Raw genomic sequence first — 13856 nt, forward strand, 5'->3', positions numbered from 1 at the left:
CTCAAATAGTTTCATCTGATAGCGTTTCTGTGTGTAAAACATGAAAATAACGTTTCCGTGAAATTTTGCAAAAAGTTGATTTTTTCCTGTTTTTTAGTCAAAATCTGCTCGTTTTCACTCTTACAGCACGAATACGCTGATACTCGCTGGAAAATGATTCGAGCGATATAAAAATTTTTATATCGGCATAGGGCCTTGATATCTATCAAACTACGGTAATAAGAACTTAATCGGGTGATATGAAAATTTTAAAAAAATTCAACATTAGTTCGATAACAGCGCCCTCTATTCAATTTTCGTCCTTGTACATAGTCATGCTAGTGTTAATCATTTATTAAATATATCCTGAAGGTAGATGACCCTCAATGTACAAAAATTACCACTTTCATTTAGAGGGAGGGTGATGCTCAAGGTAGACTGGCTGGCGACTGAGTTCTACCTTGAGCATCATTGTCCCTAACAAGGGAATATGAGCCTTAAGGGTGTGGAGTCATAGTTCAACCTTCAGGATCACCTTCCAAACAAGAAAACACTGTACTATGTATTGCTGGTTTCTTTAACAACCTCTGCGTTAAATTATGTGCCATATAACGAAATACACTTAATTACACTCAAATAGGTTAATCTGATAGCGTTTCTGTGTGTAAAACATGAAAATAACGTTTCCGTGAAATTTTGCAAAAAGTTGATTTTTTCCTGTTTTTTAGTCAAAATCTGCTTGTTTTCACTCTTACAGCACGAATTCGCTGATACTCGCTGGAAAATGATTCGAGCGATATATAACTTTTTATATAGGCATAGGGCAGTGATTTCTATCAAACTGCGCTAATATGTACTTGATCGGAGGATATGGAAATTTTAAAAAAATTCAACATTAGTTCGATAACAGCGCCCTCTAACGACATAATGTCCAAAAAAGGTAGAAAGCACTGTTCTTTGTATTGCTGGTTTCTTTAACATCCTCTGCGTTAAATTATGAGCCATATAACGAAATATACTTAAACACACTCAGATAGCTTCATCTGATAGCGTTTGTGTGTGTATAACACGAAAATAACGTTTCCGTGAAATTTTGCAAAAGTGAATTTTTTCGTGTTTTTTAGTCCAAACCAGCTTGTTTTCACTCTTACAGCACGAATACGCTGATACTCGCTGGAAAATGATTCCAGCGATATGAAACTTTTTATATAGGCATATGGCATTGATATGTATGAAACTGCGCTAATAAGAACTTAATCGGGTGATATGCAAATTTTTAAAAAATTCAACATTAGTTCGATAACAGCGCCCTCTAACGACATAATGTCCAAAAAAGGTAGAAAGCACTGTTCTTTGTATTGCTGGTTTCTGTAACAACCTCTGCGTAAAATTGTGTGCCATATAACGAAATATACTTAAATACACTCAAATAGCTTCATCTGATAGCGTTTGTGTGTGTAAAACACGAAAATAACGTTCCCGTGAAATTTTGCAAAAAGTGAATTTTTTCGTGTTTTTTAGTCAAAACCTGCTTGTTTTCACTATTACAGAACGAATACGCTGATACTCGCTGGAAAATGATTCCAGCGATATGAAACTTTATATATAGGCATAGGGCATTGATATCTATCAAACTGTGCTAATAAGAACTTTATCGGGTTATATGAAAATTTTTAAAAAATTCAACATTAGTTCGATAACAACATTAGTTCAATTTTCATCCTTGTACAAAGTCATGCTTGTGTTCATCCAACAGCGCCAGTTTTGCTTACCACAAGTGGCCCACTGGGCACTCACATCCTTTCGTCCGGGCTTCGAGTCAAGCAACCCGGATTTCTCACCCATTTAAAGTTTGAGAATAGGTTGAGGTCGTTTCGGTCCCAAACCCTCTAATCATTCGCTTTACCGGATGAGACTGATTCCCTCGAGCGCCAGCTATCGTGAGGGAAATTTCGGAGGGAACCCGCTACTAGATGGTTCGATTAGCTTTCGCCCCTATACCCGGGTCTGACGATCGATTTGCACGTCAGAACCGCTGCGTACCTCCACCAGAGTTTCCTCTGGCTTCGTCCTGCCCAGGCATAGTTCACCATCTTTCGGGTCCCAACGTGTACGCTCTCACTCCACCCCACCGACAATGCGGGCGGGACAGGCCGTTGGTGCTCAAGCGCCGTGGAAGCGGTACGAGATCCCAACGAAACCAACGCAAGCGTCGACCTCAACTTTCATTGCGCCTTTGGGCTTATTCAAGACCCAATCACTCGCGCACATGTTAGACTCCTTGGTCCGTGTTTCACGACGGGTCGTGTGGGTGACCGACCTACTCGCCGCCAACCGCCTGCGCCTCCGCGGATCACTCTCTCAACCAGCGGCACGCCTTCGCGATCTGTCCACAGGCTCGTGTGGAACGAACGTTTAACACTGTCACTGAAGGGCGCCTGCCGGAATTCCTGCTCGCTCGGGAGGGCTCGGCGAGTTCCGCACAAGGGACCGTTCGAACACGGTCGGGCGTCACGCCCCAGGAAGGCTGGATATACAACTGGCGACGCGTCGAGCGCCACCGGCCACCTTCCGTCGCCCGCCCTCATGGCTGACAAATTCCCCTCCCAAAAAAGAGGGAAAACCCAACCGGTTGCGGCGTCCTACTAGCGGAGGGAAGTGCGTCACCGACTGGAAGGACTCTGGCCCCTGCCCGGCCCGGTCCGTCGTTCAGACCGACGCCAGCCCAACTTCCACTGACTGAATCCCCCCGCTTTCGGCTATCGATGGCTCACCCGTTTGCCTCTGAGCGGTTTCGCGTACTCTTGAACTCTCTCTTCAAAGTTCTTTGCAACTTTCCCTCATGGTACTTGTTTGCTATCGATCTCACGGACGTATTTAGCCTTAGGTGGAGTTTACCACCCACTTATGGCTGCACTCCCAAGCAACCCGACTCCAAGGAGATCACACCCGTCGGAGACAGCATCAGCTATGGGCCTCGCACCCACTCTGGTTCACAGCACCGTTCAGGGGGAATTGCGACGCCGTCAACCGACGTATCGATTTCTCCTAAACGCCACATTTTCCAGACACCCTCTGGGGACGCGGAATTCGGCGCTGGTCTCATCCCCGTTCGCTCGCCGTTACTAGGGGAATTCCTGTAGGTTTCTTTTCCTCCGCCTATTTATATGCTTAAATTCAGCGGGTCATCACGTCTGATCTGATGTCGACAATATTCAGGAACACGTTCCGCGTGAACGGAACGATATAAATGCGTCAGCACCAAAAAAATGAAACAATTTTTTTTTCGATGCGAACCAGCGGCACGACGGCTGTAACCCGGCACTGTAGTCGCGACGCAAGAGGTCGTTTTCATCGCGTTTTCACGCGACACAGTGCGTTTCAGGGTCACGCTTTCTCTGTCTTAGGGCGACCGAACGTTTCGTCGAAACTCTCGGAGACGGGCAAGTAGGATGCCTGCGCACGAGGGCGTACTCAGAAGTCGAGAGAAGTCCCTAGAATCGCGACTGGTTCCGATCCCTGGGATTTCAGGGAAATCCCTAGGAAAAGAGAAATTTCAGGATGTCTGATTGATTCCCAAGTCTTCGGAGTTCTTGTTTTTGAGTATATTAATAAGCGATTCTTGCTCATCCGAATTTAGCACAGCAGGGATAATAACAAGGTCCTTCCAATTGCATCCCAGGATTAATCTCTGACATGAAGTTCCAAAAGAGTTAATATATATATCACACAAAGGATAAAATATATAATATATATACAGGGTGTTCGGGATAAATTTGACATATTTATAATTAATTATATTTTTCCGTAAGTTACATGTATTAACACACACTTCTCTTCATTTAAAAGTTTGGACCCTTCTTCATTCATATACAAGATGTCAGAAAGGATGGATAGCTGGAACCCACCTGAATCATGGAAGAGAATAACTTGTATCATGATGATTCGTGCCCGCCATCAAAATAAGGATATTACGACTGCTGCCCAATGCTCCCTGAATACAGTAAAAACAATCAGGCTTGAACTAGAGACTTGCAATGGTGACAACGAGGATGTAGCAAGAAGAAAGATCCCTAGCAGACGATCTGATTGCGTTCGTACAGCAGAATTCCTCGCAAATCTGCAGGAACAGGTGTTGAAGAACCCTGGCATTGGAATTCGGGCTTTGTTCGTGGAGTTGCTAACTGTAGTCAAGCCCTGGATAACAAGAGTAGCCAATGGTAGGCCGTATGTATGGCAGCAGGATTCGGCCCCTTGCCACACCTCTGGGAAAAGTCAAAAATGGTTGTCTGAAAATTTCTACGACTTCACCAGTCCAAATGTTTGGCCTCCAAACTCCCCAGACCTTAACCCCATGGATTATTTTGTATGGGGCGCAGTTGAAAAAGACACCAATCGCACTTCCAGTAATACAAAAGCCCAGTTAATGGATAAAATTAAAACAGTTTTTGCGGCCCTTCCCAGGGAGACTGTAGCATCAGCTTGTTCGAGGTTCCGAAGCAGAATTGAAGCTGTGATCGATGCTAATGGTGGTTATTTTGAGTAAATCTTGTTGATAGTATTGTAATTAACTCTGCCTGTAATGTTTTTTTGTCAATTCATTAAATTTAATAGATACAAAGAAGATTTTCTTCTTCCTTACGAAACTGTCAAATTTATCCCGAACACCCTGTATATATATATATATATACTTTGCTTAATGATACACACAAAATATTTATAACTATATATTATTGTTGTTGTTGTTCTAAAATGTTGCGTAGAAAATAATATTCTTCTTTAGTACATGATAACACACACAACCACCCATATTATACACATATACATTCCCCCAGATATATTGTATGAAACACACACATAAACCACCAGACATTCATACAATGCCACACACACCGCCCCAAACACACACACACACACACACACACACACACACACACACACACACACACACACACACACACATTCACACACACATAAACCAGTACATACACACTCACACAAATCACAAACACACCGCCACAAACACGCTGAGAGACAAAACGCCACCACAAAACCACAAAAAGTTACATAGAAAATAATATTCTTCTGTAGTACATGATAACAACACAACCACACATATTATACATATATACATTCCCCCACATCTATTATATGACACACACACACCAGCGCCACACACAATGCCACAATCAAAGGCACATAATCCACCACACACAAAAACCGCCACAAGCACACACACATAAACCACCAGACATTAATACAACGCCAAACACACCGACACCGACACCCACACGCATAAACAGTACACACCAACACAATCACAAACACACCGCCACAAACACGCTGAGAAACAAAACACCACCCCAAACCCACACACATAATCCACCACACACACCACCACAAACACACCCACCTAAACCACAACACACACATACAATGCCACACACACTGAGAGACAAAACCACACACAAACCCAACCACAAATACAAACACACTCAGACAAAACCACACACATAATTCACCACATACACACAATGCCACACACACCGCCACAAACACAAGCACTTAAACCACAAATACACACTCAGACAAAACCACACACATAATCCACCACACACACAAAATGCCACACACATCGCGACAAGAACACACACCTGAACCAAAACACACACATACAATGCCACACACACCGCCACCAGCACACGCATATAAACCACAACACACACATACAATGCCACACACACACTGAGAGACAAAACCACACACAATCACCAACACAAAACCACACAAACACCAACACAAATCCACACACACTCAGATAAAACCACACACATAATCCATCACACACAATGCCACACACACACCGCCACAAACAAACACACAGAAACCAGCACACATTCATACAATGCGACATACACACCGCCACAAACAACCATACATAAACCACTACACACTCACACAATGCCAAACACACCAACACAAACACATATATTCCGCCACACACTCACATAGAAAAAACCACAAACAAACACCACCAAAAACACACACACACTCACAAAATCACAGAAATAATCCACTACAAAAACACAGACACCATGACCGAACCCACGCAGAAAAAACAACCACACAGAGACAATGCCACAAACACTGTCACAAACACACACACATAATGCCACACACACACTCAGAGAAAACCACACAAAAACACCACCACAAATACAAACACACAAACAAAACAACACATAATCCACCACAAACATACACACACACCCATCCCAACACACACAGACACCACGATCCCACACGCACACAGATATAACAACCACACAGAGACAATGCAACAGACACTGCCACAAACACATACATAATGCCACACACGCAAACTCAAAGAAAACCAAACAAAAACACCACCACAAATAAAAACACAGATCAAACCACACATAATCCACACGCACAGACACCACGACCGCACACACCCAACCCACCACATACAGACACCACGACCGCACACACCCACAGATATAGCAACCACACAGAGACAATGCAACAAAGACTGCCACAAACACACACACATAATGCCACACACACTCAGAAAAAACCAAACAAAAACACCACAACAAATACAAACGCACAGACAAAACCACACATAATCCACCACACAGAGACACCACGACCGCACACACACACACAGATATAGCAACCACACAGAGACAATGCAACAAACACTGCCACAAACACACACACATAATGCCACACACACACTCAGAGAAAACCACACAAAAATACCACCACCGCACAAACACTCAGAGAAAACCACACACACCACCACCAAAAATACGCACACATATTCAGACAAAACGACGTGCACATAAACCACCACACACATTGCCACACACTCAGGAAAAGCACATACAAAAACACTACCACAAATACACACGAACACACACAAATCTTAATCCACCACATAGATATTACGATACACAAAAATATATACAAAGAGTCACACGTAATATAAACGCAAAGCACGCACACACACACACACACACACACACACAAAGTTGAAAGCCAAGCAAGGATAACCAGAATATAGAACAGCCAAAATAATTTGTGATTGATCTCTCATCGATAGAGATGGTGAAGCAGAAAGTAATACGATTTCGTCATTAAAAGTCACTTCAGCTTAAACCTCCCATCCGATTGCGCTCGCTATTTTTGTACCCAGAGAGTCACATATCTACATTAAATACACGACTGATGCGGAACACAATCTCAACAACATCCAAGGTCAGTTTATCGAAACTGACTATAATTATCAGATAGATTGGTAATTATTCGTGATGTATGAGAAAAATTAAAGATTGATACGTATTTCCCGCTCGACAATGTGAAACAATTAAAGAAGTATAAGACGAACACATTGAAAAGCTGAGTGGTCGCTTATCCGTACAGAATATATTTATCAGACACGGGTTGAAATCTAGGGAAGGTGACTCTCTAGGTTGAACTGTCGCACTGTCTCCACAACCTTCAGGGTCATGTTCCCTTGGTAGGGACGATGATGCTAAAGGTAGAACGCAGTCGTCAACCTCTCTACCTTGAGCATCACCCTCCCTCTATATGAAAGTCGGTAATTTTGAACATTGAGGGTCATCTACCTTCAGGATATATATAGATGTGTAATATAAGCAAGACAAAGTACAAGGATGCGAATTGTATACCGAAAATAGATGACAAATAGTCCATCGATCGAAAGTGACTATATTTCTCGGACAGATTAATTCATACGCATGAAATATCCGAAATGTAGGGATTGGTATATATCCTACGCACGACAAGACTCTTATTAGAAAACAATGGAAAGATGAATGGGTGCATAACTGTAGAGAATATAATTATCAAACACGGATTGAAATGTAGGGAAGGTGACCCTCAAGGTTAAACTGACTCCACACCCTTCAGGATCATGTTCCCTCTTTAGGGACGATGATGCTCAAGGTAGAACGCGGTCGCCAGCCAATGTACCTTGAGCATCACCCTCCCTCTATATGAAAGTCGCTATTTTTCTACCTTGAGGGTCATCTACCTTCAGGAAATATATAAGAGATGAGTACCACAACCATGGCAATGGTTAAAGACGAATATTATACACAGAAAATAGATTACAAATAGTCCGTCCATCGAAAGTGAATAAAATTATCGGGCAGATCGATAAATATGCATGAAATATCAGAAATATTAGGATTGATACATATCCTCAGCACATGACTCTTATTAGAAAACATTGGAAAGTTGAATGGATGCATATCTGTAGAGAATATAATTATCAGCCATGAATTGAAATGTAGGGAAGGTGACCCTCAAGGTTAAACTGACTCCACAAACTTCAGTTTCATGTTCCCTCTTTAGGGACGATGATGATCAAGGTAGAACGCAGTTGCCAGCCGATGTACCTTGAGCATCACCCTCCCTCTATATGAAAGTTGCTATTTTTGTACCTTGAGGGTCATCTACCTTACGGAAATATTTAATAGATGAGTACCCCAAGAATGGCAATGGTTAACAATGAAAATTATACACGGAAAATATATTACAAATAGTTCGTCGATTGAAATTGAATAAAATTATCGGACGGATTGATAAATATACACGAAATATCCGAATATCCGAATATCCGAATAATAGATTAGAAAACATTGGAAAGTTGAATGGGTGCATATCTGTAGAGAATATAATCATCAGACATGGATTGAAATCAAGGAAAGTTAACCCTCAATGTTGATCTAACTCCACTACCTTCTGGGTCATGTGCCCTCTTTAGGGACGATGATGCTCAAGGTAATTCGCGGTCGCCAGCCGATGTACCTTGAGCATCACCCTCCCTCTATATAAAAGTCACTATTTTTGTACCTTGAGGGTCATCTACCTTCAGGAAATATTTAATAGATGAGTACCACAAGAATGGCAATGGTTAACGATGAAAATTATACACGGAAAATAGATTACTAATAGCTCGTCCATCGAAAGTGAATAAAATTATCGGACAGATTGATAAATATTCATGAAATATCCGAAATATAAGGATTGGTACATATCCTCCGCACGACAACACTCATTAGAAAACATTGGAAAGTTGAATGGGTGCATATCTGTACAGAATATAATTATCAGACACGGATTGAAATCTAGGGAAGGTCACCCTCAAGGTTTAACTGACTCCACAACCTTCAGGGTCATGTTGCCTCTTTAGGGACGATGATGCTCAAGGTAGAACGCGGTTGCCAGCTGATGTAACTTGAGCATCACCCTCCCTCTATATGAAAGTCGTTATTTTTGTACCTTCAGGGTCAACGACCTTAAACAAATATTTAATAGATGAGTACCACAAGAATGGCAATGGTTAACAATGAAAATTATACACGGAAAATATGATACAAATAGTTCGTCGATTGAAATTGAATAAAATTATTGGACGGATTGATAAATATACACGAAATATCCGAAATATAAGGATTGATACATATCCTCCACACAAGACTCTTATTAGAAAACATTGGAAAGATGAATGGGTGAATATCTGTAGAGAATATAATTATCAGACATGGATTGAAATCAAGGAAAGTTAACCCTCAATGTTGATCTAACTCCACTACCTTCTGGGTTATGTGTCCTCTTTAGGGACGATGATGCTCAAGGTAGCATGCGGTCGCCAGCCGATGTACCTTGAGCATCACCCTCCCTCTATATAAATGTCGCTATTTTTGTACCTTGAGGGTCATCTACCTTCAGGAAATATTTAATAGATGAGTACCACAAGAATAGCAATGGTTAACGACGAATATTATACACGGAAAGTAGATTACAAATAGTCCGTCCATCGAAAGTGAAAAAATTTATCGGGCAGATCGATAAATATTAATGATATATCCGAAATGTAGGGATTGGTACATATCCTCTGCACGAAAAGAATCTTATTAGGAAACATTGGAAAGTGGAAAGGGTGCATATCTGTAGAGAATATAATTACCAGACACGGATTGAAATCTAGACAAGGTGACCCTCAATGTTGAACTGATTCTACAACCTTCAGGGTCATGTTCCCTCTTTAGGGACGATGATGCTCAAGGTTGAACGCGGTCGCCAGCCCATGTACCTTGAGCATCACCCTCCCTCTATAAGAAAGTCGCTATTTTTGTACCTTGAGGGTCATCTACCTTCAGGAAATATTTAATAGATGTGTACCACAAGAATGGCAATGGTTAACGATGAAAATTATACACGGAAAATAGATTACAAATAGCTCATCCATCGAAAGTGAATAAAATTATCGGACAGATTGATAAATATTCATGAAATATCCGAAATATAAGGATTGGTACATATCCTCCGCACGACAAGACTCTTATTAGAAAACATTGGAAAGTTGAATGGGTGCATATCTGTACAGAATACAATTATCAGACATGGATTGAAATCTAGGGAAGTTGACCCTCAAGTTTGATCTGACTCCACTACCTTCAGAATCATGTGCACTCTTTAGGGACGATGATGCTCAATGTGGAACGCGGTCGCCTGCCGATGTACCTTGATCATCACCCTCCCTCTATAAGAAAGTCGCTATTTTTGTACCTTGAGGGTCATCTACCTTCAGGAAATATTTAATAGATGAGTACCACAAGAATGGCAATGGTTAACGATCAATATTGTACACGGAAAATAGATTACAAATAGTTCGTCCATCAAAAGTGAATAAAATTATCGGACCGATTGATAAATATTCATGAAATATCGAAAATATAAGGATTGGTACATATCCTCCGCACGACAAGACTCTTATTAGAAAACATTGCAAAGTTGAATGGGTGCATATCTGTACAGAATATAATTATCAGACATGGATTGAAATGTATGGAAGGTGACCCTCAAGGTATAACTGACTCCACAACCTTCAGGGTCATGTTGCCTCTTTAGGAACGATGATGCTCAGGGTAGAATGCGGTTGCCAGCCGATGTACCTTGAGCATCACCCGCCCTCTATATGAAAGTCGCTATTTTTGTACCTTGAGGGTCATCAACCTTTAGGAAATATTTAATAGATGAGTTCCACAAGAATGGCAATGGTTAACAATGAAAATTATACACGGAAAATAAATTACAAATAGTTCGTCGATTGAAAGTGAATAAAATTATCGGACGGATTGATAAATATAAATGAAATATCCGAAATATAAAGATTCATACATATCCTCCGCACAAGACTCTTATTAGAAAATATTGGAAAGTTGAATGGGTGCATATCTGTAGAGAATATAATTATCAGACACGGATTGAAATCTAGGGAAGTTGACCCTCAAGGTTGATCTGACTCCACTACCTTCAGGGTCATGTGCCCTCTTTAGGGACTATGATGCTCAAGATACAACACGGTCGCCAGCCGATGTACCTTGAGCATAACCCTCCCTCTATAAGAAAGTCACTATTTTTGTACTTTGAGGGTCATCTACCTTCAGGAAATATTTAATAGTTGAGTACCATAAGCATGGCAATGGTTAACGGTGAATATTATACACAGAAAATAGATTACAAATAGTCCATCCATCGAAAGTGAATAACATTATCGGACCGATTGATAAATATTCATGAAATATCCGAAATGTAAGGATTGGTACATATCCTCCGCACGACAAGACTCTTATTAGAAAACATTGGAAAGTTGAATGGGTGCATATCTGTACAGAATATAATTATCAGACATGGATTGAAATCTAGGGAAGGTGACCCTCACGGTTGATCTGACTCCACTACTGGTGTCTGCTCTTCTTAGCACGACACCCAGACCAGTACCTAGGTCGTCTGCGGACGATTTGTTGCCCGCACGTCACACCTGAATGGTGCGGCGTAGGAAGCAGCTGCCGCATAGTCTCAACGGCTGCCTTGATGCTTCCCTTCTAGTGGCCTCATCGCCAGAGCGATCGCACCATGACGGTACGAAAGCAACTCTGGCTAGCGCTGCCTTTTATCACGCGAGGCATGAACGGTATCGTTGCAGTGGCTAGACGGGATTCTGACTTAAAGGCATTCAGTCATAATCCCACGGGTGGTAGCTTCGCACCACTGGTTACTCGACCAAGCACATGTACCAAGTGTCCGAACCTGCAGTTCCTCTCGCACTGAGCAGGATTACTATCGCAACGACTAGTCATCAGTAGGGTAAAACTAACCTGTCTCACGACTGTCTAATTCCAGCTCTCGTTCCCTATTAGTGGGTGAACAATCCAACGCTTGGCGAATTCTGCTTCGCAACGATAGGAAGAGCCAACATCGAAGGATCAAAAAGCGACGTCGCTATGAACGCTTGGCCGCCACAAGCCAGTTATCCCTGTAGTAACTTTTCTGACACCTCTTGCTTAAAACTCTTAAAATCAAAGGGATCGATAGGCCCCGCTTTCGCGGTCCGTATTCGTACTGAAAATCAAGATCAAGCCAGCTTTTGCCCTTTTGCTCTACGCGAGGTTTCTGTCCTCGCTGAGCTCGCCTTAGGACACCTGCGTTACCTTTTGACAGATGTACCGCCCCAGTCAAACTCCCCGTCTGACACTGTCCTCGGAGCGGATCGCACCAGGCAACGGAGACCCGGCGCTTAGGGCTGGAATCGTGGACCCGGAGGGTCCGCTCTCCGCTTCACCGAGTCAGTAAAGAAACGATGAAAGTAGCGGTATTTCACCGGCGGCCACAGTGCGACCTCCCACTTATGCTACACCTCTCATGTTTCTTCACAGAGTCAGACTACAGTCAAGCTCAACAGGGTCTTCTTTCCCCACCGATTCTGCCAAGCCCGTTCCCTTGGCTGTGGTTTCGCTAAATAGTAGATAGGGACAGTGAGAATCTCGTTAATCCATTCATGCGCATCACTAATTAGATGACGAGGCATTTGGCTATTTTTTTTTTATTTTTTTTATTGAACTTTCTACTGATTAACCACAGTAGGATGGTTTACATACGAAGAACCATCTAAGATTGGTCTGCACATGTAGGCCAAAGCTTTTACAGGACAGGGATCTACCCAACGCCGGTTCTTGTAATCACAGTGGTCAATCGTTGGTGGACTCTCCAGGCCACCAGTGAACCCTGCAAACTTGCACCCAGCCCGGCACCGGATGTTGTCGTCTCTGCCGCCACGAGATGTGTGGGCCCGCGTTGGCAGGGCATTGATTTGAGTTCGGACCAAGTCCACAAACTCGAACCCATGAAGCATTCTGGTGTCATCCCTTACCCAGAGATGCTGGGAAGGCACCAGACTTGAGCCTTCCATGGGTCCTCCGTCCACCGAGCTGTACAGCAAAGATGCCCATTTCTTTTTCCCGGTGGCGGCAGTCATAATCAGGGAGCCCTGGTATTGGGTTAAACCCTTTGCCCTCCTAAGGTCCAGTTGAACGATGGCACTATTGTAGGTCTCCTTGCAAAACAGAGAGGTAGAATACTGAAGTTTTTCAATTCGATTATTGCGTTGCCATGGGATCAACCAATGCAGAGATGGAACTCCTAGCCCACCGTCCTTCACTCGCGCATGGAAGTATGCAACGGGAGTGTCGGCGGCAGGCGAAGCCAGGATCTGACTGCAGAATGAACGGCCCTATCCATTCGGAGGAGTACAGAGGCATAGGTCCTGCCTAGCACCAACTTGTGGTAAAAGCGAGGCAGGAGATAGTTGGAAAGGAAAAAGAGCTTTTGCTGGGGCTTGAGAGGAGCTTTCCTCAAAGTAGTTAGCCCAGACTCTAAGGCGGAGGGGATAGATGACCTCCCTTTTGGAGTGAACATGATACCGAGGTATCTCCACTCCTCCAGGATGGTCAGGGGATGCAGGGGCTTGCCGTGCAGGA

General features: G+C 42.8%; 1 pseudogene; it reads right to left on the reverse strand.

Moving 5' to 3' along the window:
• Positions 1 to 11735: 11735 nt before the first annotated feature.
• LOC150095826 (large subunit ribosomal RNA) overlaps positions 11736 to 13856 on the reverse strand; it is a 6793-nt pseudogene continuing 4672 nt past the window's right edge.

The sequence above is a fragment of the Typopeltis vanoorti genome, chromosome 19 (genome assembly GCF_054136105.1).
Source record: "Typopeltis vanoorti isolate ZY-2024b chromosome 19, IOZ_Tvanoo_1.0, whole genome shotgun sequence".
NCBI classification, from domain to species: domain Eukaryota; kingdom Metazoa; phylum Arthropoda; class Arachnida; order Uropygi; family Thelyphonidae; genus Typopeltis; species Typopeltis vanoorti.